General features: G+C 37.6%; 1 protein-coding gene across 2 annotated transcripts in view; it reads right to left on the minus strand.

Moving 5' to 3' along the window:
* Positions 1–27,395, minus strand: part of lrrc4ca (leucine rich repeat containing 4C, genome duplicate a) — a 173,041-nt gene that overhangs the window by 33,447 nt on the left and 112,199 nt on the right. The window lies entirely within an intron of this gene.

The raw sequence follows: 27,395 nt of genomic DNA on the forward strand, positions 1-27,395 counted from the left end.
TATAAAAACATAATTTTGCCTCAGATTTAAAAAAAAATCATGTAAAAACAAGGTAGGTTTCACATGTAAACAATATTTTTGCACATACAATTTTTTGTAATTTTACAACACACAATGGAAAAAAACTGAAAATATTTAATTATTATAGTTTTATTATTATTATTATTGTTATTATTATTATTATTATTGATTAGTTGTGTTTATGGAAAATAAATATATTAAAATAAATAAATAAAATGAAAATCTTAAAAACATCCAAAAATATCAACAACATCTTATCTTCTACATAATATTACATAATAAAATAATACGAATGCACTGGCACGCAAAGGTTGAAGTTGTTTTTTAAATAAATTCATGTGTTTATTATTAATGGAGTCATTATTAATTCTATATACATTAATTTTCTATCAAGCAAAAAAATAAAAATCGAATCAACAAAAATATTAGACACAAATCTATATTCTGTTTTCTCGAGCCACAAATCAGCATATTAAAATAATTTTTGAAGGATCATTTGACGATTCACAGTAAATTATAGTGTATAGAAATGTTTCATGACCATCTCAATAAAAGTGTTAAAAGCTTACGTTCACGGGGACCAAAAAAATGGCCAGAGTTGAAGAAACTCCCCGAAAACAAACGGAAAGTCCATTGAGCGGCACCCGCGGGCTTATCTAGCTTGGCGTCTTTACTCGTCGACACTTTTAATGAGCAAAAATGTCAAATTCTTTCACAGCAAAGATCTCATCGGGGAGGTTGTGGAGAGTGGCGGAAAAAGTAATATGCTAAAAATAAGCGGCGCTGCCCTACCCAGCACTGAGGAACTTTCCCTGTAGTAATCAAGCAAGTTCTGAGCTTAGGTTTACCGAGAGAGAATAATTAAGGTGACACCGGTGCTGCTTTGGTGCATCCTCTCGCAAACTCTCACCTGATGTTGGTGTTGGGTCCTTTGCTTTCTGACGCATCAACACTCGGGTCCCCGTGCACGGAGCCGCCGGAGCCGAGGGGACTGGGATATGTAACATGGCCTCATTTTGCTCGTTCGGCAGAGGCTGCGCTCGTGCTACACCGTGCGGAGCACAGAGCGGGCGGCCTTGATTATTTCCTCAAATAGAAACACGTCCACTGGTCGCTAATCGCCTCGGCAGAGCCAGCTTTCAGCCCGTAACAATGGAGGTGGGCAAAATCTAATTTTCACACCGATGTTATTCCCTCCTTTTTCTTCCCCTCACGCTCCTTTTCAAGGAATATTCTGGGTCCAGTAGAAGTTAAGCTCAACTGACAACACTTGAGGTTATGTTGCAACCAAAAAAAATTAAAAAATGATAACCTATTCATTTTCCTACTTTTTTACGGCAGAGTAAGAGTATAGTTCCTAATCGTATCGGCCTAGAAAACTTATCCGTATACGATATAACTACAGAAGTGTTTTCATGGGGGTTTTAAAGTTTTAAACAGGAGAAAATATCTAAACTGTTTGGTCTGGTCTATTCAGATTCAACGATCTATGCTAAGCTATGCTAAAAGCGCTATCGCCTGAGCCGAAGAACGGCGGAATGGATTCAGAAATGGTAAAACAAGGCTCTTTTTAACCCTGAGGGAGTTGGAGAATGAGAAAAAAAGTGGAGTGCTTCTTTAATAGTTTACGTTATTTACAATTTTTATATGCTATGTTTTAATTTTAATTTTGGGTAAAGTTTTAGATTTTTTGTGTGTGTGTGGTTCTGACATTTTTATTTATTTATTTTATGTACGTATATATATATATATATATATATATATATATATATATATATATATATATATATATATATTTAAGATTTTATTTCAAGCAACAAACAAGCTTTTCGTTTTAAGTGATTATGATAACCTGCTTTTTTTTTGTGGCAATATTATGACACAAATGCTGTCAATTGAAATTAATTTCTTTTTTACTTTAATCATCTCTCCACCTGCCTCCACCATCCTCTGTCCAGTCGGCTGAGGAGGGGAACTGCTGAAGAAGCAGTCCATGGCAATTAGGCCTTAGAGTGCACTTTATTTTGGTCCTCCCTGCCAAATTAGGTTATATAATAAATGAGAAAGAAAGGGCGAGAGAGAGAGAAACAGAAAAACGCCCAATAGAGAACAGATGAAGTCTAAATTTAAACCCCACTCAACATGAGTCACTGCCCCCAATGCTTGAGGCTAGCCGGGGTCTCGCTGCTGTAGTCTTGAAGTTGTTTCAGTGGATACGCTCTGGCTGACACTCACCATAAGTCACACCATACACCATCTCACCCCAGACCACCTCTAAGAAAGAATGGGAATCCAGAATAGGGAATAGATTTCATGTCATCTTTTCATTTTTTTTGGGTTTTTTTTTCTGCCAAAAGATGCACTAATGGATCTCGGCTCACACAACACTTCTGAAAAGGTGCAGAAAAGCCTTCACTAATTAACCGCAGCATTAACTGAAGCCTTCAAAGGTGTGAGCTAAAGGCCACGATCGCAAAAAAAAAAGAGTGTGTTAGAAAGGCGTCACTGTATAAACAAAGCGTCAATAAGACATACGGTGTAAAATACCACGCTTAACACTTGACTTTTCTTAATGTGTTCCATATAGCCCAAGATAATCAGTTCATCTGGAAGCAGAGTGTGTTTTAGCTCGTCTGGCATCAATCAATCAATATGTTTATGAAATGTCAATGTATTTATCTATTAAAATAAATAAAAGGTTGTTTTTCAGTTTGTTGTACTCACATTTATTTATTGCCCCAACTTTTACACAGATTTTCTGAATATTCTGAATTAAAAAACACCAGTGATGATAATTTGTGCATTTCACTGGAAAAATTATTTTACCATTGACAGTAATGCGTGGCTAGATAGATAGATAATAAAATAATTATAAATAATTATAAATTAACCATTTAGGAATTTAAACTGCATTTTAATGTTACTATTGAACGTTCATTAAGTGAATGAATTATTTTTTTTTTAATTAGCATACATACTGGAAAAACAAATTAAAGCTACATTATTATCACAAAGAAATTATACATTTCCAGCTTATGCAATTAAATACCTATTTTAACATTGATAGATATGATGATGTAAATCAACCAACCGATCGACCTTAATAAATTCACAGATTAAAAAAAAAACAAAAACAAATGCGTAGGTCGGCTGAATCGCCAATAAATAAATACAAACATACAAATAAATAAAATGAAAAAACCTTCATCAACCAACAAGAAATTCATGTCTTTTGACCTATTGGATCAATAAATGTAAACGCCATATTTTAACTACACTTGCTTTAAGGAGGTCTTATGATCTGCTAGTAAGTTCTACATTAAGAACAAATGGTGCATCCAAATTAAGCACAGAGTTAGTTACAAACTAACTAGCAGCTAAACCCCTAAACGCATCAGAGATTCATTCTTAGCGTTAGAGGCTTGTTCAAATCCCAACACTATGTTTGAGCGATACAAGAAGTGAAGCTTGCCCTAGCGAACACCACTAATAAATATTGCAACGTCAAAGTCCTGGTGGTTGATTTTAATTAAACGAGAACGTTATTCAAATGATATCCATGAGTCCGATTCAGGCAGGTTATGAGCTAAACATGCAAACGCGCCAAAAAGCAGGATTCAGCTTCGCTTTCAAAGCAGACGCTCTGGCCATTGTATCACCTGTGCGGTCAGCAACTCAGCAGAACCAATCTCGAATTGGATTTTAATAGATTTTGTGTCCGTTTTCCAGCACTGCAGCATTTTCAATCTCTCTCGTATTTCCCTTCAAACCCTCCATCTCTGTCTCGAACGGTTTTGGCCTCTCTACGATGCTTTAGACATTTTATATAAGACAATAAAGTCACCCCAACACGCTTCACCCTAGAAAGCACTCGCTTTTACATAACTGTTTTAATAATGGAGCAGACACTCTTGTGCTTTGCCTCTCCAATCGCCCTGTCAGTCCTGCGTGTGACATCGAAACAATAATAAGCAGGTTTGTGGGGTTATTTTTAGAAATCGGGGGAAGTGGGAGAGGAGATAAAAACGCAAATGAGTCAGAGATGCATGCTGCCTCTCCACATGGCTGTATTCAAGAATGGCATGGCCTAAATCCCTGTTATAGTCTTATCGAAAGTTTACGTTCGAATCTCGCACAGGCTAATGAAACGGAAAGGCAGATCTAATGGAGTGTTCTGATCTTCACGCGCGAATAAACCATCTAAAACAGAATACGGCTCTTTAAATTTTGCTCTTGAAACGCAAGTAATCCTCGGCATCAGAGAAGCTAATCCGAGCACTTTTTGTCAGCTAATTAGATAGCGCTGCAATTCAGGGCAAGAAAGCCTCACGTGTTCAAAAGAATAAAATGGCTAGAAAAGTTGCTCATGCTTGGAATCTGGAGTCTCTATTCGTCTCAACAGCCTGAAGCTTCAGCAGAAACATACACTACTCAAGAGAGCTAGCGCAAATGCTAACAACAACAACAACAACAACACATTGGAAAAGCGTGTGAAGAGATTCAGTGGCTCATTATTGTTTAGAACCAGGCTGCACAAAGATATCAACATTTTCCATAAAGTGGAATCACAATGTTATAAATAATGCAGTTTTTCATGAACTGTAACAAATCGAACTAGCGCACTGATTGGTTTGCTGACATAAGGGAAACAGTGCTAACAATAACATGCAGCTAAACACTCTCAGGAAAAAAAGCTACATCACAGCTAATGTATATACATTTTCATCACGATCAGTGCCAATGTTAATTCCCGTGTGAGAAGTCATGTAGCTGATGAAATTCCCAGAGTAGCGCTAACAACAGTGTGTATGTTAGCATGTGCTTCTTTTTTGGTTACGGCTCTTATGCTGTTTTAAGGCCCGTTCACACCAAGAACGGTAACTATAAACACCAGACTGGGAGACCAGCTAAATCCAGCCAACCAGCCTTTTTCAGCAGGGTAACTATAAAGATATTAACAAACAAGCAAACTATATCACCTGTTCATTTTAAGCGCATGTTCGTCTGCCATTTTACATTCTCGAGCTCGTAACAGCATGATGAATTCTGATTGGCTGTTAATGTATAGTTCATCAGATGGAAAAAAATCGTTCTGGAAGTGATTCCCACGATATTGTTTCTATGTGCCTTTATCGTTATAGTTGTGGCATGGACTCTGCTATCGATTAATATTGAGAAAGATTTTCAGAACGATATCTTTCTCGTTATCTTTATAGCTATCCTGCTTGGTGTGAGTGGGCATTTAGGCTGTAAAATCTTTTGCAATAACTCAAATAATTTACAGTTTTCCTTAAAAAAAAAAATTGCACACTTTTAACGTTTGTCAACCAGCCAATCAGATTCAAGCATTCATTATTTATTATATTAAGATGAAAAAATATTCATAATGTTACAATTAAATTACTTTAAGATGAATAAATAGCCATGTATTATACATTAACAGCAACAAAAAAAAATATTATTATCTGAGTTTGAAGCAAAACCACTGGAGATCCTCTGAACTGCACATATATATAACACAGCAGTTTTGTAGACTTCTGGCATGCCCGTGCTAGCCTTTATAAAGAAACGAATACATAAGCGAGGGAAAAACCAGACTAGGCATTCATGTTATTTTCAAGGTGGCACTGCCGCTCACGAACTGTTTTTAACATGATGCCACCATGTACTATTTCTGGCCTGAGAGGGTGCACTGATCCATGACACCTCTCCTCCATCAAGCAGCCTGTTTGAAAACTAAAAGCGCAGCGCCTCCATTTCACAAATAAAACCTCAGCATCTGCCTTCCAAACATCGCTGCCCACCTTTCGTGCTTATTTTACTGTCTTATAAGCGTTCGTTTGCTGGTGTCTCCATCTGTTGAAGCCGCGGTCCTCTGAGACAAACGCCACCTTTTCCACAACACAAGAGACGCCTGCAGGAGCTGTGGCCAGCAAGCGAGACATCCATCAACGCCGGGCCAATTCCCCATATGCATGCGTATAAATTACAGTATACACGCTGCCTCCCTGCTTGGCCCGCAGCTCTGCGGGAGGCATGAGGACGGAGGAGAGAGAGATAGAGAGTGCTTATCTTAATGAAAATGGTGGAACACTGCCCTGATTATAGCTGCACCAAGTGCCCTGAGAAAGGCAGAGGCAAGAGGAAGGAGACGGGATGATTGCACAGGAGGCTCTCGGTCATCCTGTCAGTGGTTTCGTGGAGGGGGTGCTTAAGAGGGAGGAATGAATCGTTGTTTTGAATCAAATCTTTTGAATGAATCAGCTAGAGTTCAGCGATTCAGATTGAATCAGTCAAGCCAGTAACTCCGGGGCTGGTTTGCACTTTAGTTTTGAGACAATGAAAGAACCGTTAATGGAAGAAGAAATTTCGTATACTTGCAAACTTAAACATTATAATATCTGGATGGAGAAAAAGATGAATTTGCAACGTTTTCCAGCTGTCTAACACAGATGTTGTTTTGTCAAAAGTGCAAAAAGGGCTAATTAAAGTGAAACTTAACCGTCCAGAAGTCTAAAGATATTTAAAGCTACCGAAGATTTTTATCATTAATAAATGCTGTTCTATAATGAAAGCTGAACTTTCTGTCAATCAGTGAATCCTAAAAATCTTTCTGTATAAATATATACATAGACATATTCATTTATACGTCATACTATTTTTTTGTATTTTAATCAAATAAACGCAGCCTTTGTGAGGCAGTATATAAAAATTATACAATAAAATGTAGTGAAAAATTCAAATATTTCTAAATAAAAATAATAATTATTATATAACAAATAAATATAAGGATCTGACAGGCAGATCTTTAACGGCTAAATAGCAAGGATGCTAAATAAAATATCTCATTAAATCTCAGTAAATTATCAGTAAATAATGATTTCAGGTTGTCTATTTTTCACATATGTTTTTGCTTTAGAAGGTAATATGTAATGGATAAGAATTAACTAAATATTCATATGTAATATGTAGTCACTTTTTAGATCTATACTCTTATGGTGTTTTTGGATCGTTTTTTGAAGATCTAATATTTTCACCAAATTTAAAGAGCAGCCGGCATGGTCTTAATAATATGTCCTTCAGTTTTTTTTTATGGAAGAAAGTACGTTTAGAAAGATATGACATTTTTAGGTGAAGTAACTCTTAAAAGCCTGCTATTTTGTTTCCGAAACTTTGTTGTAGTTTCTTCCATGAAGAAAAATAAAGCACTGCACAACAGAGGGGTTAAAAAGACAGCGGTCTGTTGTGCCCTGACAGCGCACAGCTGCGACGAGATTCTTCCTTGTTGGGCTGGAGTCCTAGAGGACTGATTAGCCCAAAAGATCTTTATATAGACAGCGAAGGAGGGCGGTGCAGGGAGAGCGAGAGAGAGAGATGGAGGGGGCAGGGAGGGGTCTTCATTTCGGTCCACAGAGACACTTTACCTCACCGCATCCGAGGAGCGAGCGAGCGTTTAGCAATCTGTCTCGTAATTAATCATGCGCCCTAATCAGTCATGGCTGCCGGATCTGCGCGTGATAGATTTTCCACCCGAGTCCCTCGTCAGTGTCTCTGGAAGAAAAAAAAAATATGCTCGGAAACTCGCTGCCATCCTCGCTCGATCGCTCTCTTCTTTTCCATGTTATTATGTCTAACAGTAGGGAATCTGATCCTGGATGCTATCTTCGCGACGTTGGTCTAATCCGATTAAAAGCAGGGAGATTAAAAGCTGCGATATGTTTGCCGCTGTTTTAAAGACGCCCCGTGATGTTGCCGTTAAAAAACGTATTACGTATACGGGAAAAGAGATGATGAGAACGAGATCTAGTCTCTGGAGGCCGTATTGGGAATCCGGTGTGATTTTGTCCCGTTGAGATTATATAGGCACTTATCAACTTATCAGATAGATCAGATAAAGTGCGCTACTGTATGAATCCGATTAGCTATCCAGAACAGGGATGAGCGCAAGGACTGTACTTGAAACTAACAGCATGACTTTACAGTTCACCCCCCAAAAAAAGAGCATTGTTTAATGCCTGAGACTTTCTATTATCTGCAGAGCACAAAAAAAGATATTTCGAAGAACGTTCCTGCTGTTTGTATCCAGTGCATAAACAGGTCAATATCTCAAACTTTATTTACTTTCAAGTTTAAATAAAATACAATAAAAAATGCATTTGATTTACTGTTTCAATGCACAAAAGAAAAAGGATGACATGTGGTGGGATGAATCAAATTAATTCAGTCACCGAATCCAACAAATCATCTGAATGAACCAATTCACTAAAATGAATTTTACAGAAAATAGTCTTAGCCTCACGAGTCAACCTCTGATGCACATGGCACGCTAAAAGAGTTTCGAAGTCGTCGTAGCATTGGTTTAATTATACAGGATGTCCTGGAGATGTGTGTGTCGTGTTTTTTAACATTCTGCACCTCAAAAGTAGCTCTAGTATATAAAGTTTGTGGCATAGAATATTCAAAACGCATCTGTTATTGAGCCGGCATTTCAACGCCACTGTGATTGGTTATTTGATGTTGATTTCATTGGCCTTGGCCAATGAAAGCTGCCATGGATTACGCGAGACTATACAGAAAATGACTGATTTACATATATAATAAATCAAATATGAGATCAAGAAGTGCATAAACTATACTAATATTATTGACAGAAGTCCAATTGTGAGTCAAGAAAGGCAAAAAGAGTCATGAAAACTGCAAACGTTGATAAACGTAACTAATTTTGCCACATGCCATATTTAAAACACACGACGCAATATGAAAAATGACAGCCAAAGATGTCTATGAGCATGTCTGTCTTAATAACATCCCTAATCTTGAATATCAGCATCAGTCTATCTGCACAAACATAAGGACGATTTCAGTTAGTACAACATTAAGATTAAACAGATTATATTAAAGCGAGAAACAACATCATTTCTGTAACTACGTTAAAAACATCAACGGAAGCGTGCAATGCTTCACTGCAAAAAAAGAAAACAACGGAAGATCTTCCGCACAGGGACGAATCAAAAGATTTGGGGAATTCACTTCAAATGAGTCACCTAAATGAATCAGATTCCCAATACTAAATGTGTGAGGGGGAAAAACCAAAGACAGTTTAGAAGAGCAAGTACAGCACTGTTATTCACTTTATACAGCTGCTTGTTAAAAATAAAAAAGTGCTTGTTACTGGAAATGCTACACTTTTATGAAAGTAACAAAGATACTAAAAAATGTACGTTTAGTTACTACTCCATTACTTTTTATGTGAGCGTGTATCTGCTTGCCTGTACATGTCTAAATATTTGTATATAAATGTTTTTCTCAGTCAATATTGCTGCTTTCCTCTCATCTCGCAGTGCCTGAGGGACAGTGTGGAGAAACTGAGCGAAACGTGACTTTAATTGAACAGGAACTGTGTGAGGAGCAAAAGGACCGCCTCACTGAGAGAAGAGTGATGTGCAGACTGAGAGAAAAACAGCTTTGTACAGCCAATTACATGACATCCAACACAAGACACGCAGATTAGACACCAGAATACAGCACTGAAGGGGGTAAAAACAGAATAAAAATAGACAATGTGAGTAGGAGAATGTTATAACAGAAAATAGACGGGATGAAAGAAGGAAAGAGAGACAGAACCACAAACGAGAACTAGACTGTTCGGAATGCATACTAATGACATACCGCTTTTGTGAGGAAGTAGCATGTATGCATACTTGCAGATATGATCACTACAGAATACAATAAAATGACCTACAGTACTATATATGAAAAATTGTGTAGACACTCTATCCCACAATGTAACATATAGATGGATAGAAATGTATAGTGCAAATAGAAATATGCATACAAGCAATAAAGATTTTCTTTATATAAATAAACAGTACATTTAAATAAATAAGTAAATACTTGTTAATAAAAAAGTAATATGAAAAATTATTTTTATGAATATGCAAATATTTACCAATACATATTTAATATTTTTACATACTATACAGACAAGTATACGCACATGTAAATAAATAAATAAACATTAAAAAATAAATATACAACAAAATACAGACAAATATACACACACGGAAATAAACAAATAAACATTAAAAATAAATATACAACAAAATATTTATAAATACAAAAAAATAATGAACGTAAATAAACATAAATACAAATAAATATAAACAAGTAAACAAACTCAATTTGTTGAGGGGGGGGCTACTGTTGTATAAAACATCGATGGTAACTCTGTACAGCATGCGGTTTCCCATATAATGACTCACACACTTCTCATATGGCACTATAATCAATTCACCAGCATTCCATTCCGTACTTAGTCAGACAAAGCAAAAAGCAATTAAAAGAGAGAAAAAATGCCGCCGCGATTCTAAAGTCTGGCTTCAAGGAAAGAACCGGGATCCTTTTCTTGGCCTGGTCTGAGGCGGCCCAGCATGGAGGCGTGTGTTTGCCTGAGTCTAGCAGAGACCCTGAGGTGAGCGTTACCCCGCTCGGCCTCTCAGACCCGCAGTGGTCCTCCACAGGGAGGGCTTTGAATAGACAGCCTGCCGTTTCCCTGAGTACAAGGGGGTCTTTGATAATGGCACTACGGAAGCCTATAGGGGCCCAAAGGACAAACAGAAACGCATGCCAATTATGCTCGTTCATTGACTGCAAATGAGAGCGGTCAGACTACACTCTGTGCCGGAGTATTCAGACTTGCGAAAAAAAGAAAAATACAACAAAAAATGCACTCCCCAAAGGTGGAAAGCCACGCATGAGAGAAGCTAAACATGCTGTTTTCGTAATAGTGTTTCCTGAAAAACTTCATGCGCCTTTTGAGAACGAATGATGAAAACAGCAACAAAGAGCCTTGGGGATGTACAACGTTGTAGCGTTATTGATGCGGAGAAAGACCGCGAGGCTTAGCATCAGATAAAGAACGCCGCTGCGTGCCGTACCGAGCAAGGTTCACTGTGTGGTCTTATTACGGGCGTACAAGTGTTTTTGTGTGCGTGTTTGACGGAGAGAGACCCACCGCAGTTCTGTGGACTCAGCGTCGCTAAAGGGCAAAGGGCAATATGGTTTTGGCTTGAACCTCAACCTCCAGGAAAACAGCACAACTTTTCCAGCTGACGCGGCAGGATGCAGCCCTCCCGTTATGCCGCTGTAGATCGATATTCGATGGAGCTGCATGAGTACTGTATGCATCGCAACTTGATTGATGAATATTTAAGAGACTTTGATGAGCAAGGTTCACCAGCATCAACTTTCAGAATCAGCAAGTCGCGTGTTCGTGCATCTGTTTCGCATCTGCATTATAGCTGCTGGTTTTGTGGTTTGTTTGCAATTAGTATTAATCTCGACGGCGAGGTTTCTCGAAAATGTTCAATAGAAGTTGGTGTAGTCAACGATAATGAAGAGAACAAAGCTGAGAACAAACTATTTTCATTAAAACATGGTGTTAATCATGGCCCAAAGTAAACTTGGATTAAGTTATATGCGTAAATAATGCAAATAATCCACAACACACTAAAACACATCTGAAAACATAGGAGATTACTACTTAAAACGTTTCATAAAAACGTTTTATTACAATAATGCATGCTTTGCATTATTAGTTCACCCAAAAATGAAAATTGTGTTATTAATTACTCACCTTCATGTCATTCCAAACCCGCTCCAAAAATATTTCTGATGCATCCCGAGAGCTCTCTGACCCTCAATAGACAGCAAGGATCCTCACACGATCAAGGATCGTTAAAATAGACCATGTACCATCAGGGGTTTAACCATAATTTTCCAAAGCCGCGAGACTGCTTTTTTGAGTGAAAATAGAAATAACGACTTTTCTCAACAATTTCTCTCCTCCACGTCAACCTACAGCACCATTTTGGAGAGTATCACATTAATATATATCACATACGTATATGTTGTCGACATCGGATCCACCGTAAATACGAAGAAACATTGTTTACAATTGGTAGATGCTCTCCGAAATAGAGCAAAGCTGACGTTCAGTGCATTTTGGAGTCTTGCTCGTTTGCTGCTGCTTAATTTCTGAAACTTTGACCATTCTGCTATATTAAAAAGAAGTACCCTATAGATGTTTAGCTTCCTAAGCGAATACAACCCTCCTAGCTGAACCTCCTGCACTGTGGGGGCTGCTGGGAAGATTTTCAGCTCAGACTAAATGACAGAAGTCGCCTCTAGAGGGCTCGGTCATCAGCACACGAGGGGGAAAAGAAGAGCACGAGCGACTTTGGGGGTGAAACTCTTGTCCCTGCGGCAATCAATTACGCTCCATTTGCATTTCCGACACTTAAAGGTAGAGCTTCACACTATTAGAGTCATTTATACAACTTATACGGCTCATTTGCAGATTGATAGCTGCCATTTCTTAACCGTGCATAATGAACGTCTCATCAAAGGGGCTAAAGTCACCACGCCGGATTTGACGGTGAAGCACCGGCCCACTTTCCGTCTTCATCAAGACTTCATTTGCCCCCAGACAGCTTCTCCAGCCCGCCTAAATGCATCATTTGCTTCTCTTGGAGATAAAACAGTTCGGGTTAGTCACCAAATTGGGAAAGCGGAAGCAAGTGAGCAAACCGGGATTAGAGAACAGCAGGGGCGAAGTGGGTTGGCTTGTGTGTTAAAAACAGCCCTGGGATCAGTGTGCCAGATGTTAGCGCTCTGTTTGAATATGTTTTGTTTAACGGTTTGGGTGGTAGTTTGCGCAAAAGACCATTCATTTTGCACTTAGATTAGCTTCAGACAGGTGCTAAGTCCTTATTTCCATTTTCAATATGCAGCCGTTATGAATAATTGATCAGTAGTTTAACTGATTTTGCTTTAGGAACCAGATTTTACGTTGGGCATCAAGTGGCCTTAGAAAGTGGGAATAGTTCACAGCAAAAGATTTTCTTCACAAAAGAAAATATTTGGCAGAATGTTGTTCATAAAAAGGCGAGAAATTGATTAGACCCTATTGACTTTAAAAGCATACACAATTTTTGGTCTTAAGTATAAAATAAATAAATACAAACTGTTTAAAAAAAATTTTCAATCTAACATGGAAAACATTTTTACATTTTTTAAAATATTCCTCAATCGATATTATATAATTAACATGAAATGTCGTAATAGTTTTTTTTTTATTATTATTATGAACTACATATTTAACATTTACATGTTCGAGATGCCTTTATTCAAAACTATTTACAAAAGAGGAACAAACCCATTAACTTGATTAGGAAGAATCCAAAAAAATAATAATATGCCATGCATTATGTTTTTTATTGTGTTCATATAATGAAAAAGCGGTGTCCACAACGTTGATTGCACCCAAATGACTTCCACTGTGTGACAGAAGAAATAAATTGACAGAAGAAAAATTCTGTAGAAGTGTTATCTTGTGTGTTCCACAGTAAAAAAAAAAAGTCATACAGGTTTTAAATGACATGAAGGTGAGTAAGTGATGATGAAGTAGGCCTATCACATTAAATCAAAGCAGCCTTGTGCAAAAGGACTATATAAATAAAACTACTTCTTTCTTTCAAAACAAGTCATTTTATTTTTTGCACTGTATGATCTGCAGGCCTTTTTGGGAGGGTTGCAAACCCGTGAAAAAGATTTATATTACATGTAGTATCACTTTGAAATGAAGTATTAGCTAATTCTAAGAACGCCTTGTTCGTTTCGTCTCTCCTGACCCAGGAAAAATCCATCCATAAATAGATATCTCTATTCTTATTAATATTTCATCTCAAAATAACTGTCACTCATAGCTCATTATAGTCTATGGGTATGGCCTACATTCAGGACGAGTACAAGATCTGGCACCGATCATAGACTGCGCTCGCATCAGAATCAAATTGGGGTCATTTGCCTATAAAGAACATGAATCTAGGAATCGCTCTTTATGCATAAATGGCTCCTTAGCCTCTGTCTTCCCACCTGCACATTCATTTTATCACACTGTACAATCGCAGAGACTGATACAGTCAGAATCAATGAGGCGTTAAGCCAAGCGCACACTGAAGACAGAAGCTAGTCGTTCTTTCATGTTTTAATTCTGCAGAACAAAAAAATTCAGACACGGACGCTCTTTCAGAGCAGATGCTATGGCATATTTTAGACTTTGAAATCTCCCTAATCAGCTTTCAGGTTTGCAGCCATTTCCAACAAGCAAAAGAGCAGCAATGAGCACTAGCCAATGAAAGGAGAGAAATTAGTGCAAATTGAAGGTGAGGTAGTGGAACAACAAACACAACACTAGCTACTAACTCACATCCTTACTCGTAATTTTAGCCTATGTTTCTTGCTCTACGGTTTCTGTGCTAACTGCGCTAGCGTGCTAACTTTAGCAGTTTGCACAATGAAGTCTCTCAGAAAAACAGTACAAGCAACTTTTAGCTTTCTTGCGATGGTAGTGTATGCTGTGTATACTTCATGATGTCAACAACGTGATAGAAAACGAGAGATTGTTACTAAACATGTCAATTCTGACAAGCTTGTTTCTTAGTTTGTACTTAAAAGTCCTAGGCAGCCATCTTGTTTTCACCTTCAGGTACTCTTATGAATATTAACAATGGTTTTATTGCAAATAAAGCTAAAAACTGTCAAGTTTTATCATGCTATTTGTAGTAAAACTTTTTTTTTATGAATTTTATGAATGGTCAATATGACAAAACATTGGTTACTACACTTTTACTATAGTAAAACAATAGTAGCTATTTTCTGCATAAGTAATATATAATACCTACTTCACGATGTCAGCTGAACCCCTTTTGACATAAAACATTCATCCCTTAAGGTTTTAAATTATTCTTTCAATAATTTAATAACACATTCACGTGTTGACAGTTCTGTGATGATGGTTATGATTTTTAAACCGTTTTAACACTCAAGCTTTAATTTTCTGAGGAAAAATGTCTGTGTTTAGTTGACAACAGTTGCCCTGTTGTTGCAATTCAAGTAAAATACTAAAACCTATGTTAAAAAATTATGTAAATGAGACAAACCAAGTCTCACCAAGTCACTAAAAACATTGAATATTAAGCGGCACATGTGCAAATGAAAACACTGCCATTAGACTGGACTAAATCACAGCCTTTGCTGACTTCTGTAGCTGAAATCCTTACTTAAAAAACAGCACATGCTGGTTAGGTATATGTTTTGAAGCTGGTCCTTTGCTGGTTTATGCTGGTTTAAGCTGATCCATTGCTGGTTTATGCTGGTTTAAGATGATTCATTTTTGGTTTATGCTGGTAAAGTGCTGGCAAAGGACCAGTATAAACCAGCTTAAACCAGCATCCCAGCTTCAAAACATGCCTAACAAACATATGCTGTTGTTTCAATAGGGATAATGCTAAAATGTCCGTCTTTAATATAATTTGAATCCACAAACCACAACATTTAGTTTCATATGACTGATACCCGTCAAATCATGCCAAACAATTGTGTCCCCCTGAGGTGAAAGGTCTGGCGCTCATCGCGGGACACCCTCCAACATATGCTAACACCCCGGCATCATCCGCCCAGAATTCCACCCCCATTCAAACACCTCCATACAGTTCAGCCCAGATAGCAGGCATGATGGTGGAGAATGGTAGAAAATGGAACAGAACTGCTGTGGGACAGACAGAGATGTGACAACAAGGAATCATGGGACGATCTGAAACAAAGAAAGCAGGGTAACGCTAAAGAGGGAAACGTGATGAGCGATGACAGGCCAAACCAGGCGAGAGGGAGGAGAAGTGAGAGAGGAAGTGTGAAAGACAAAAAGGGAGAGAGAGTGTCAAGGTGAGAAGGAAAGAGAATTGGACACAGTGGTGTGTGTCCATAGTTGTAACACATCATATCTCACTCTACATCTCAACGGTTTTCTTAGACCCAAGGGTACTGAGCCAAAGAGGTCTGGGGGGCTTCGATATAGAAAGAGAGAGAGCAAGAGAGATACTCTCATACCATGGAGTGGCCAACTGTTCCTGGAAAAGTGAATGGGTGGCTACAGGCTGTGCAGATTAGTGAAGTAGAGGATTCTGAATAACAGAGGGCAGAATTCATGCAAGCTGCCAAGAATTTTAAAGTAATAGCTCACTCAAACATGAAAAGTTGCTAAAAATGTACTTACCTTCAGGCCGTTGAAGATGTAGATGAGTTTGTTTCTACATCAAAACAGATTTGGAGAAATTAGCATTACGTCACTCTTTTCCGGATCCTTTGCAGTGAATGGGTGCCGTCAGAATGACAGTCCACAAGAAATCCACAAGGCTCTAGTTTCTAGTCCTCAAGACTCTGGTTTATCAGTTACTTACTTGTGAAAAGCTGCATGTTTGTATTAATCTGTCGTTTTCACTTTAAAATGTTGCTTCTGGTAAGCCATAATGCTTCATTTTAGGTCCTGTTATTTCAAAAGCCACTTTCATATTTGTTTAGAACATATTTGTTTTGGACTGTTTTTACTTGTAAATGGTGTTTGATCAATACATACCACTCTTCTATAGACAAAATTACTTTTTTCACTGGAGAAAATAATATTATAAATAGTAATATTATAGATAGAAGACTTTTATTTTAGACTAATGGTTTGAAGTCAAAAACAGATGAAAAAAATTATCTTGTTTCATAAGATGTTAATGAATGGACCGGAGTGGTATGGATTATTTGTGGCTTACTGTGATGCTTTTATCAGCTGTTTGAGCTCTCAACTTGATGGCACCCATTCATTCAGAGGATTTATTAGTGAGCAAGCGATGTAATGCTAAATTTCTCCAAATCTGTTCTGATGAAGAAACAAACTTGCATCTTGGATGGTCTAAAGGTAAGCAAATTTTCATTTCATAATTGCTAGTAAATTGAATATTTCTGTAACTCCTAGCCAGCAGAGGGAGCCCTCGCCTGAGTACTAGCTGGGCTCCTTCCTCTCTGCTTATTCTACTCTAATTTCCTGTGTGAGGGCTTTATAACCAAAGCCCCTACACATGGTCCGTGCAAAGTATTGCAAGTTTACCTGCCTTACCAAGTGGTCTCATAATTTCTGTTTCGGTTCTTCCTGTGTATGATCCCTGCCTGTTTCTCTGTTCTACGATCTTTAGATTTGCCCTGCTACTCTGTTAGCCTGTTTGGACTGATGATCTGGTTTAGACCTATTGCCTGCTTCACAACATTTGCCGTTTGGAATGACTCTGAGCTGTTACTTTGATACTGACTACCTGCCTGCCTTTTCATATTTGATTATTGTCTCAGCCCTTAACAAACAACCGTACATGGATTTGAACTCAGCCTCCAGGTCTTCATTGCAATTTCTAAACCTGGATATGTATTTGTGTTTGTGAATGTGGCCATTAACTACAACATAAAGGCCAAAAATACCTGTATTAATATCAAAAACATTAAATATGTTACAGTTACTTTTTACTTAAGATTTATGGATTAGAGGTGAAACACATCTGGCCTTCTCCTTCCTTTTAAATAAACCACACTGATTTATCGTGCAAAATGACTGTTTCTATTCAAGTCTCTTACTTTCTAAGTCTCTAATGACATTTAGAAATAAACTAGATCATGTGACAAAAAAATGAATAATGACCGGTCTTCACGTGCGCACTCTCGCATTTTGCCAAAAGAGCATTGCGCGTCTCTCTCACTCGACGACCACCAAGAGAACATGACTCCAGAGAAGGAGAAATTAGATTAGATTAAATTAGACGGCTATCTATTAAACTGGCACAAATAGAAGATACAGTGCTATAATAAAAGACCTGTCTTATGTATGCTAGCCCGCTAGCGCTATCATTACATCATAATCTAGCATATACATATCTCACTGGGTCTTTTTAGATCAATTTTATGCTTTGCTTACGAGTTTATCTGATGCATACTAATCAGTCAGGAGAGCAGATTTTGGCAACAGACTCTGTTTTCCCTTTCAAATTTCTACTTGGAAACTTTTGCCTATTAGCATTCAAAAGTGAGCACCTAATGCAGCATGCAGCAGATGATGTATGCTAGGCTAATGTTAACGTCTGAATATCCGAACGCGCTTCGCTGTGCTTACGAGTGATGAAGCACTGTGGCTAAGGGCCTCACTGTTGTTCTAACTCTATAAAACGCAAAGGGAATCGTCCTTTCCGAGTCTAAATGACACCAGCTGTGCTTTAATGGACCTGAATGGACACATCTCAGGTGCGGTGGGATGCTGTTATTGCCTGGAGCTCTGTTTCTGGCTGAATGGATGCCTTTATCTTTAAGCCCATATAAAAACATCGGGGGGAGACAGTAATCGTATTGTGGCATCAGGAGGATAGCCTGAAAGTTTAAGTCAATGTAATTCAATCAAAATGTCACGAACCTTCCATACTATATACAGTACCTCAAAGCGGTGAGGAAATTAAATAAAACCTTTCAGAAAAGACCAGTAGTCGAACGATATGGTTTTTGCCAATCACTATCCAACTTATTTTGCAACACGGGCGATAAGTATTTTCTGTGAATGGGAGATTTCCAATTAAAATACTAAATAATACAAGTTATATTAAGAAACATAAAATAAAACCTTATTAAAAACATAGATAAAAAAAAACAAACATTGAGATCAGTTTGACCATTTTTTCACATTTACTGAACAAAATCATTTTTGAATAATATATTTATTACCTAACCAAGCAGAAATGGTTATACTGTAAGCCGGTGTTATATTTCAATGGTACGAAAATAACCTGTGCGTGCTAACATAAACACTCATCCACAAACTTTTGCTGAACGTCTAGAGGCACACCAGGATTTTTTGGAGACCTGATGTGCACTCACTTGACTCAGCAACCAATTGTTAGAAAATAACTGTGAGTCCTGAGTTGCCTTTTCGCTGCTTACCACAAAAACTATTCTCTGAACTCCAACCAAACAAAGTGTGCGCAGAAACATACTGCAGGTTATCTGGATGAGTTTCATACTCCGTTCGTGTTGACTGTGACTGACAGTGATTTTTTTTAGGTTGCTAAATCAGTGTACTGTTGGTGGCTTGTATGATTTCTGGTCACTGACAGTCCTAACATTTTTGCTTGGCTGCATAACCAACTATTTCAGCTTTCTATCCGCCAAGTCATCTATATTCACCTTTTTATCAATTCATGTCTATCAGTCTGTCTGCATGTTCATCTTTCAATCTATCCGATTTGTATATCCATCGATTTTACCCATACATTTTACCCATACATGTAAACTTTCAAATGAGGTTTTGTCGAGTCAACATTCGCACGTTCAGCAAGTTGTATAAACTCATCCTTCTTACGCAACAATTTAAATTGCAATTCCGCATCCCGTTTTGGTGCGGCAACACAGATTCAGCAACTCCATCGGAAATCAAAAGCCATTCTCACTTCAATTGTGAATGGTTTCAGGGTCACTTTGTCGTTTGAAATCTCTCCGTCAGTGTGAACGTCCTTTAACACCGGTACCGGTTCGGGAAGAGACACTTACAGCAGTCTATTAAGAATCCTCAATCGATCGATTCCAAAGCCACACCTTGAAGAGCGACAACAACCCGCGCGTTTACGGCTCTCAAGCGGAATGATGTACTCACGATTAAAGTGTATCAAAACCAAGACGGGCTATGTGGTGTTCGTAAGAGCCTCTCTATATGTAAATAACCGAAGCCAGCGTCAGCGCACGACAGCAAAAAAAAAAAAAAACCTCATCTTATTCAGCGCCGCACAGGCTGATCCAGTCATTATTTGAGCCAGAGAGCTTTTCTGCACAAGGCCTTTGTGAGAGGAAATTGCGTTAATGAACTCTGATAAGAACAATCAACTCCAGCGGCTCTTATTTTATTCTGCTCTCTCAAATAACCTATTAAATGTAGATTCTCCCAGGCTTCATCATTAACAACTCCCTCTCTCTCCCTCTTTCTCTCTCCTATGACAGGAGGACAACTGAACCTCACCTCAGTTAAACAGGTGCTTTAGTACCAGAGGAACCAGGTGAGCGGCAATCCGTCACCTCCTCTGCTGCTAGCTTTAACCTTTCAATTTAGCAGCAAAATTAATACGGCCAGTTCTGCACAGCCTTGAACAGATGCCTCACAGGTGCAACCCAGAAAGGGAGATGGTCTCGGGGTGCAGTTTTCACACACACATACACGGACACACCTGTAGGGCACGTTATCGGTCCACAGGTACGGCTCGTCTCTGCCCAGCTGCAGGCCTCAGCAGAGGTCGACTGACGTCAGCACGGCCGTGACTCGAGTTACAGGCTGATTCAGGTCATTTTCTTTTAGCTGAGCTTAGATTTGGGTTGGGTGGGGGAGTTTACCCCTCATTATCGAGTCATGAGGCCTGCTTCAGCTGGGTTTTTTAAGGACATACTGCCTTTGCCATAGATCTGAGGACAGACGCTGTCTGGACCAAGGGGTTTTAAACTTGATGCCACGGATCGCCAAACATGACGAACATTCCTTTTCGAAACTATTTGAGCAGATTATAATTTTAGCGTATGAAGATCCGCATATACTGTGAAGCATTATAAAATACGTGTACTGGAAAATATTATACGCAAAGCACAATAGAAAACATGACTTTTCAAAATTTAAGTTATCTCCTTTTGTGTTTATTACAGTTTTTAGTAGGTTGTGTGGGCGGGGTTAACAGTGTCTATCCAGCACATCAAGATGGCCGTTTTATGATGTGGGGGCCAGATTATTCCAGAAGACTGATGCTGCGAGGCAGAGCTCTGATTGATTAGTGCATCGACTGGAGAAATGTGCTGCGCTCATCCCTTAGGAGGGGCTGTGGACGAGGGACCACTCGAGAAAAACACACACGCTCACACTTCAAGACACTCAGGTCAAAGAGAAGGAGATTAATGAAAGGTCAATGCGAGTGTGCAAAAAGGGCTGGGCTGAAATGTCCATACTGAAAAAAAGGAAGAGTGTTCCTAAAGGTGTACTTACAACCTGGCCTCGTAAAAATATGTACCTCTGTGCACATTTTGTGCAACACTGTGGAAACAAAAAAAAAGTTCAATATGTAAAACCTGGCACATATTTATTACATTGTAAAAGCGAGACTTTTTTAAAGTCATAACATGATATTCTTCTGGAAATTGAGTGAAAATTACACTTTATTAATCGAAACAACTACAAATTTGTGTGAAAGGGAATAAAAGGTGTTAAGAGTTTTACTGCCTCTAGTGTTAATTTCTTTTGGAAATTGAAGTGATATGTACTTATCGGTACATATTTCATATCTCGCTAAAAAGTGTACCCAGGCACTTTTATGCCATGAGACCAGGTAGAATACTTCACCTATTTACTCACTTGTGCAATTACTTTCAAACTTTAAAAGCAACACAAAAACATTGTAAAAGTAGCCCATAGGTCTCAATGTTCATAAGCCACATGATTGCTTAGTGAGTCATTTAAGTGGAAACTCACTGAAAATATGAGCTTTTCCTGTTCCAGTTCTGAGAAAAGTGTGCTGCAACGTCCAATTGGTGAACCAATCATTACTTTGAATCAGATCCTTCCAACCAATTGATCGAATGACTCATTTACAAACAACACTGCTCTGAAAGATGTGGTTCAATTTTAGTCTGTTAGCTATTGTATAACTTCAAAAGGAAATTTAAATAAGTCACATAAACAACTTTCATGCTGCGTTAGCATTTATTTTGATGCTTGAAGGTTTTAGTGCATGTAAGCATGTAATGATATCTTATGGTGAATAAATCATTCTTCTTTTGAGCCAGATCTTTTCAATTAGTCATTTGAGCCATTTAAATGATTCATTCTCAAATCTCACTGATATGAACCCAAAGTTCTGGTTCAAGTTGGTCTGGTCCTCACACAAAGCTATCGTATAACTTCAGGAGACATGAAATACAGTTTATCATTTGGCAAATTAGCAATTGTTTTTGAAGCTTGAAGGTTTTAGTACATTTAGTCATGCCTTCTTAGTGATTTTGAGTCAGATTTTTTTTCAATGAATCATTTGATCAATTTAAATGATTCATTCACAAATCACAATGATTTTTACTAAGATCTGGTTCTGTTTTGGTTCGTCCTCACACAGAGCTATCATCTAACTTCAGAAGTCATAGGAGAGAATCTCTCCGTTTGTGTTCCACAGAAGCTAAAATACAGTCATATGGTGAAAAGCGACGCTTTTTTTTATTTATTTTTTTAGATGAACCATCTTTTTAAAAACGACTGCATCGTATCATCCATTATCTGCCGGTAAACGTCTAAAAACCCAGCTTAACTCGAGATCCTAAAGAGAGTGTTTCACAAGACGTCAAATGATTGTTTAAAAGCTCTGAGACGTATTATTGTGTTATATATTGTCATACACTCTCTCTGAAGCAAGGTCGACCGGCCCATTTGCTCAAACCAGTGCAGTGAATACAAAATACACTGCATTTGCTGACGGCTGAATTCTGAAATAGAAAAAAACACTTGCTTTAAGTCAGAAAAAAAAAAAAAGACAAAAACATCAATTCAATGTCATCCTCGCCGCAACTCCAGCCCATCAATCAATACGCACTACCTACATAACCTCCCGTACGCGGCCTTGTAGTTTGACTCTCGGGAAAGAAATCTCTATGCTGTGACAAGGAAGATTTAGACAATGGAGAGTGAGGTTGTACGCCAATCCGGGTTCTGTCGCCGTTTAATCTGCCTTTCACACTAAACCAAATCCCCCTGGGAGAAATTGTACCTCGGGACCCAAAAAAAAATTGACAGACTGGTTGCTTTATTGATCGCAGTCTTCAGCAGTTTAAGAAATGAATACTAATATACTAATTCACGCCCAAGCTGGGTTTTACACAAGCTAATCTGCCTGATTTCAAAGTGTTTATTATGTATAGAATGGGATGCGAATTGCAGAAGTGCCGGATAAGGCTTGGGAATCCCACGGTATTAGAGAAATACAGTATACATGGCTTCCTTCTGAATTTGAACTGAACTGGCCACTGAATGTAACAAATTCTGAACCGGATTGGCAGGAAGATGCATTTGCTAAAGCATAATTCAAAGAAATCAAACACTAATAATGCATTCGGGGGAAATAAAGTGCTGTTTCACCCGGGGAAACCAAAGTCAATATGCTAAAAATGATGCTGCTGTTCAAATATTTAAGGTCTTGATTGGAGATAATTGATAATTAAAGATTTCAGCAGTGACACAAATTGAAAAAAGGAACGTATAATTAAATAAAAGTGCCTCTTATACTGCTGAAAATTCAGCTTTGCCATCACATGAATAAATTTATTTTAAATTTTATTTAAACACTATTATTCATCAAGAAAAAAGAAGCATAAAAAAATCTCTAAACTTTGGAACAGCAGTGTGTATATATATATATATATATATATATATATATATATATATATATATATATGTATATGTGTGTGTGTGTGTGTGTATATATACATATATGTGCATATATATATATATATGTATATATATATGTATATGTGTGTGTATATGTGGTATATGTTCTATGAATGTTCTATGTTCTTTCTAAATTTTAGAAGCTGCTTTTCTACTTAAAATACATCTATATAAACTAATTTAAATGAACTGCATTCAGATTCAATTCAGATTTAGGACTCTGAACCGCATTTTCAATCCACTTCCAAACGCTGCACAACATAATGTATGTTACATCTCTAGAGCTTTGCGTATTAATTAATTTATTGCTGGAGTTGTGTTCATCTTCCGACAAAGGAGAGTCTCAATGGAAAAGGACAAAGAGACACGTGATTTATATCTTAAAGAAGTGGCTTTATTTTAACCGTGATTAATCCCTGTTCATGCCCACAGAAGCTCACTTTGTAGAAGCCACCCAAGAGGCTCATGGGATATTACCACTGTCACACTCGAACAGTAAAATAAACAAGCCCTGAGTTGCACACATTTCCAGAAATCCATCAGCACGCCCCATAAATACTACTGATATGAAACCCAGATTTCTTTTCGGGCTTGAAAAACAATGTCGTTCATCAATTACGAGACATGGAAGACAACATAACCGTTTTAATAAATCTCACAAATCTCACCCGAAGGCAATTCCACAAATCATTTACGACGCAAATCTCAATCCTAATGCCGGACAATAAATGTATTGACATCTCCATTTTATGACCGAACCGAAAAAAAAAAACAACTCGATAAATAGACATTCTGTCTTTCTCATGCTGGGCTGAGCGAGTAGAAAAGTTTGGAAGATGCACGGAGTGAGGAATGGAGCGTCTCCGCAGAAACATGAATCACGCTGCATCATTCACCAACAAACAAATGTCATCTCTCCACCCAACCCGGCAGCTTCATCATGCTAAAGCTCCTGACAGCAAAGGAACATAAAATGAGCGGCCCAATTCGTCTCCCCAAGGCAACATCACTCCATCATTCCTCTACTTCTTTACCCCCCCTTCCATCGGGTGCCTGGAAAAGAGAGAAGATAAAAAAAAAATCCTTCGTTCACCTCAGGGAATAGGGGCAGGTGCTTGAAGGTGCGAATGCGATGAAGGCTTTGTTTTTATTCGGTTGTTAACAAGACAAACGTCGGTGCTGTTTACGGCAACTTACTCTTCTTACTTCCTGTGTCATTATTTGGTTTGACATTCTGGATCCGGAATAATCTAAATATAGTTCTGCATGTTTTTTTTTTTGTTTTTTTTTACTTTCATTTGTAACCTCATTTCTCCTATTCAAGATCGGATTCGTAAAACAGCTATTCCTGCATGACTTCTCTTCATATATATATATATATATATATATATATATATATATATATATATATATATATATATATGTGTGTGTGTACGTATGTATATGTATGTATGTATATGTGTATATGAAGAGTCTATTTGGAAAACATTAAATTTGTTTTTATTATTATTATTATTATTATTATTATTATTATTATTATTATGCTATCATGTTTTGTTTGATTTGTATTTTTACATTTTTTTAAAGTCAGAAAAAAAAAAACCTATACTGTAACATTGCAAAATACGGTAACATTGTGAAAAAAATAATGTTTCTGTTTAAATATATATTACATTTGAATTTATTAATCTAATGCTAAACCCAAATTTTAATAAATAAATAATATATTTAAATAATAAAATAAAATAATAATAATAATAATAATAATAATAATAATAATAATAATAATAATAATATTTGTAACATCAAAGACACAAGATTTCTGTCACTTTTGATCATTAACAAAGCATCCTTATTTATATATATATATATATATATGAAATAATGGTTTGTCATATCTAACAAAATATTTATTATTTGATGAACTACCCTATAAATATCAACGAACCTCCTGTGTACATAAGGTCTATGTATATAACATCTCAGCAAAGGGGTCTTGTGCTAACTCAGGCCTCTAAGCTTCGAATCAGGCGTCCGGCCAACAGGAAGCTCTCCCAAAGGGTGACGGAGAGTGGGCGGCCATGCACTGGCTGCTTCGAAGGGACAAAATGGAGTTCGTCAGACAGATGGATATAATTCAGTCATTACACACGCGGCCTCCAATTCTTCCACAGTCTTTTAGAACAGCAAAATTACCATGTTGTACTTCACCTCGTGACCTCAAAACATCAGGCAGAGCAAGAGCTTCGCATTCTTGATCTTAAAACGGAAAGGAAAGATGAAAGGAAAGTCTAGTTTGTTTATTCAGAATAAAATCAACTTTGAGAGGAGGTTTGGTTTAGAAGCAAAACAGATTTAGAAATGCTCTGTGCGCTATGAGCTAGTTTCTTCAAAACAAGTAAGCAGAGATTACAGTCAAAGATGGCCCGACTTCTGCTTGAAAGGTCAACTTGGTCAGCTTCCTCAGATCACACATTCGCAAAGCATAAGCTGTTGGCTGCAGCCTCATTTATCACTTCCTGTTCAAACCAATACACCTCAAATGGGAATGCAAAACATCCCGAACCGGTCTGAATTAAGACGGTTTCCCAGATTGCTCTGGCCATCACAAACTAAAAAGCAGAAGACTGACTTCTCTGCCAGCGTTTTATTGACTTGTTACACACGGTGATGAAGTCAAAAAGAAAACCACTGTTACCAGTGATACAAGCCATGGATAATCATTTTCCTCGTGCAGAGAGGACAGGTAATTATGACCGACAGCTATGACCTCAGAATATGCAGCATGGCTAATCTAGACACGTTTGTTCAAGTCTATCCTTGTATTGTCTTGACACACTTGCTCCAGTGCAATCCAGTCTTTAATATAGTTGGCTTGGACTATGCAGTTGACTGTAAAAAAAATGTTTCGACTCTAATGGTGGAAGTTGATGAGGAAGAGCAGCATAAGGCAGAGGGAAGTGGAGAACCACGAACAGTAGTTCTGCTGTTTTCTGGCAAGGATTTCAGGACCACGGACAGCTACCGGAGCAAGGCCAAAGTCTGGCAGGCTTCGAAACATATCATGTCCTTAACCACGGCCTGTTCATTAAACCCCACAGACGCTGATGTAAATGCAAATACATATACAAGCTGAAAAGGGAATAGTATTTATAGATATTTATTATAGATAATATCGTATTTGTTAATATATATTCTATATTAATAGCAGCCTTAGTAACATTAGCAATTTGTTGTATTTTATGTTTATATGCAGGACTTGTGGTAAAAAAAAAAAAAAATAAAAAATAATTTAAATATATGTGTGTGTGTGTGTGTGTGTGTGTGTGTGTGTGTGTATACAGACACAGGAAACAAACAAAAAAGTTTAAGATGATGTCAAATTAATATAAAAACGCTATAGCACAACTTTATTAAGTTATTTTATATACAGTAAAATTATAATAAAACATTTTAAAAGAGTAAAAAAATAAAAAAATAAATATATATATATATATATATATATATATATATATATATATATATATATATATATATATATATGGGTAAAATATATAAAATCTAAAAATATTTTCGAAGTTAAAATTACTACTAAACTCATAATTACTGAAGAAAATGTGCAGAAAATTTACATTTTATAAAAATGTATGTAAAAATATTTTAAGCGCAGTTTGTTTTATATATACAAAACGATGCATGAAGGGGTCTGACCAATCAAACAAGCAAAGAAGCAACAGCCTGCATCTTTGCCTCCAGCACTACATCCCTCATTCTAACCAAATCTAAACTGATAACCGTTCGAATAACTGCTCGTTTTGATCCCTATCTAATAATCGGTATAAAACACGACGGGTCGAATCGCGCCTAGAACCGGATGTGTCATATCGCATCGCGACCGAATGAATGAAAGAATGAATGAAAGAAAGGTTCGACCGCAAAGATGGAACACTGTGCAGTTGTCAATAGCGCACACATTTATCAAACACGCACGAGCGCGCGCGCG

This window comes from Puntigrus tetrazona, chromosome 25 (genome assembly GCF_018831695.1).
Source record: "Puntigrus tetrazona isolate hp1 chromosome 25, ASM1883169v1, whole genome shotgun sequence".
NCBI classification, from domain to species: Eukaryota; Metazoa; Chordata; class Actinopteri; order Cypriniformes; family Cyprinidae; genus Puntigrus; species Puntigrus tetrazona.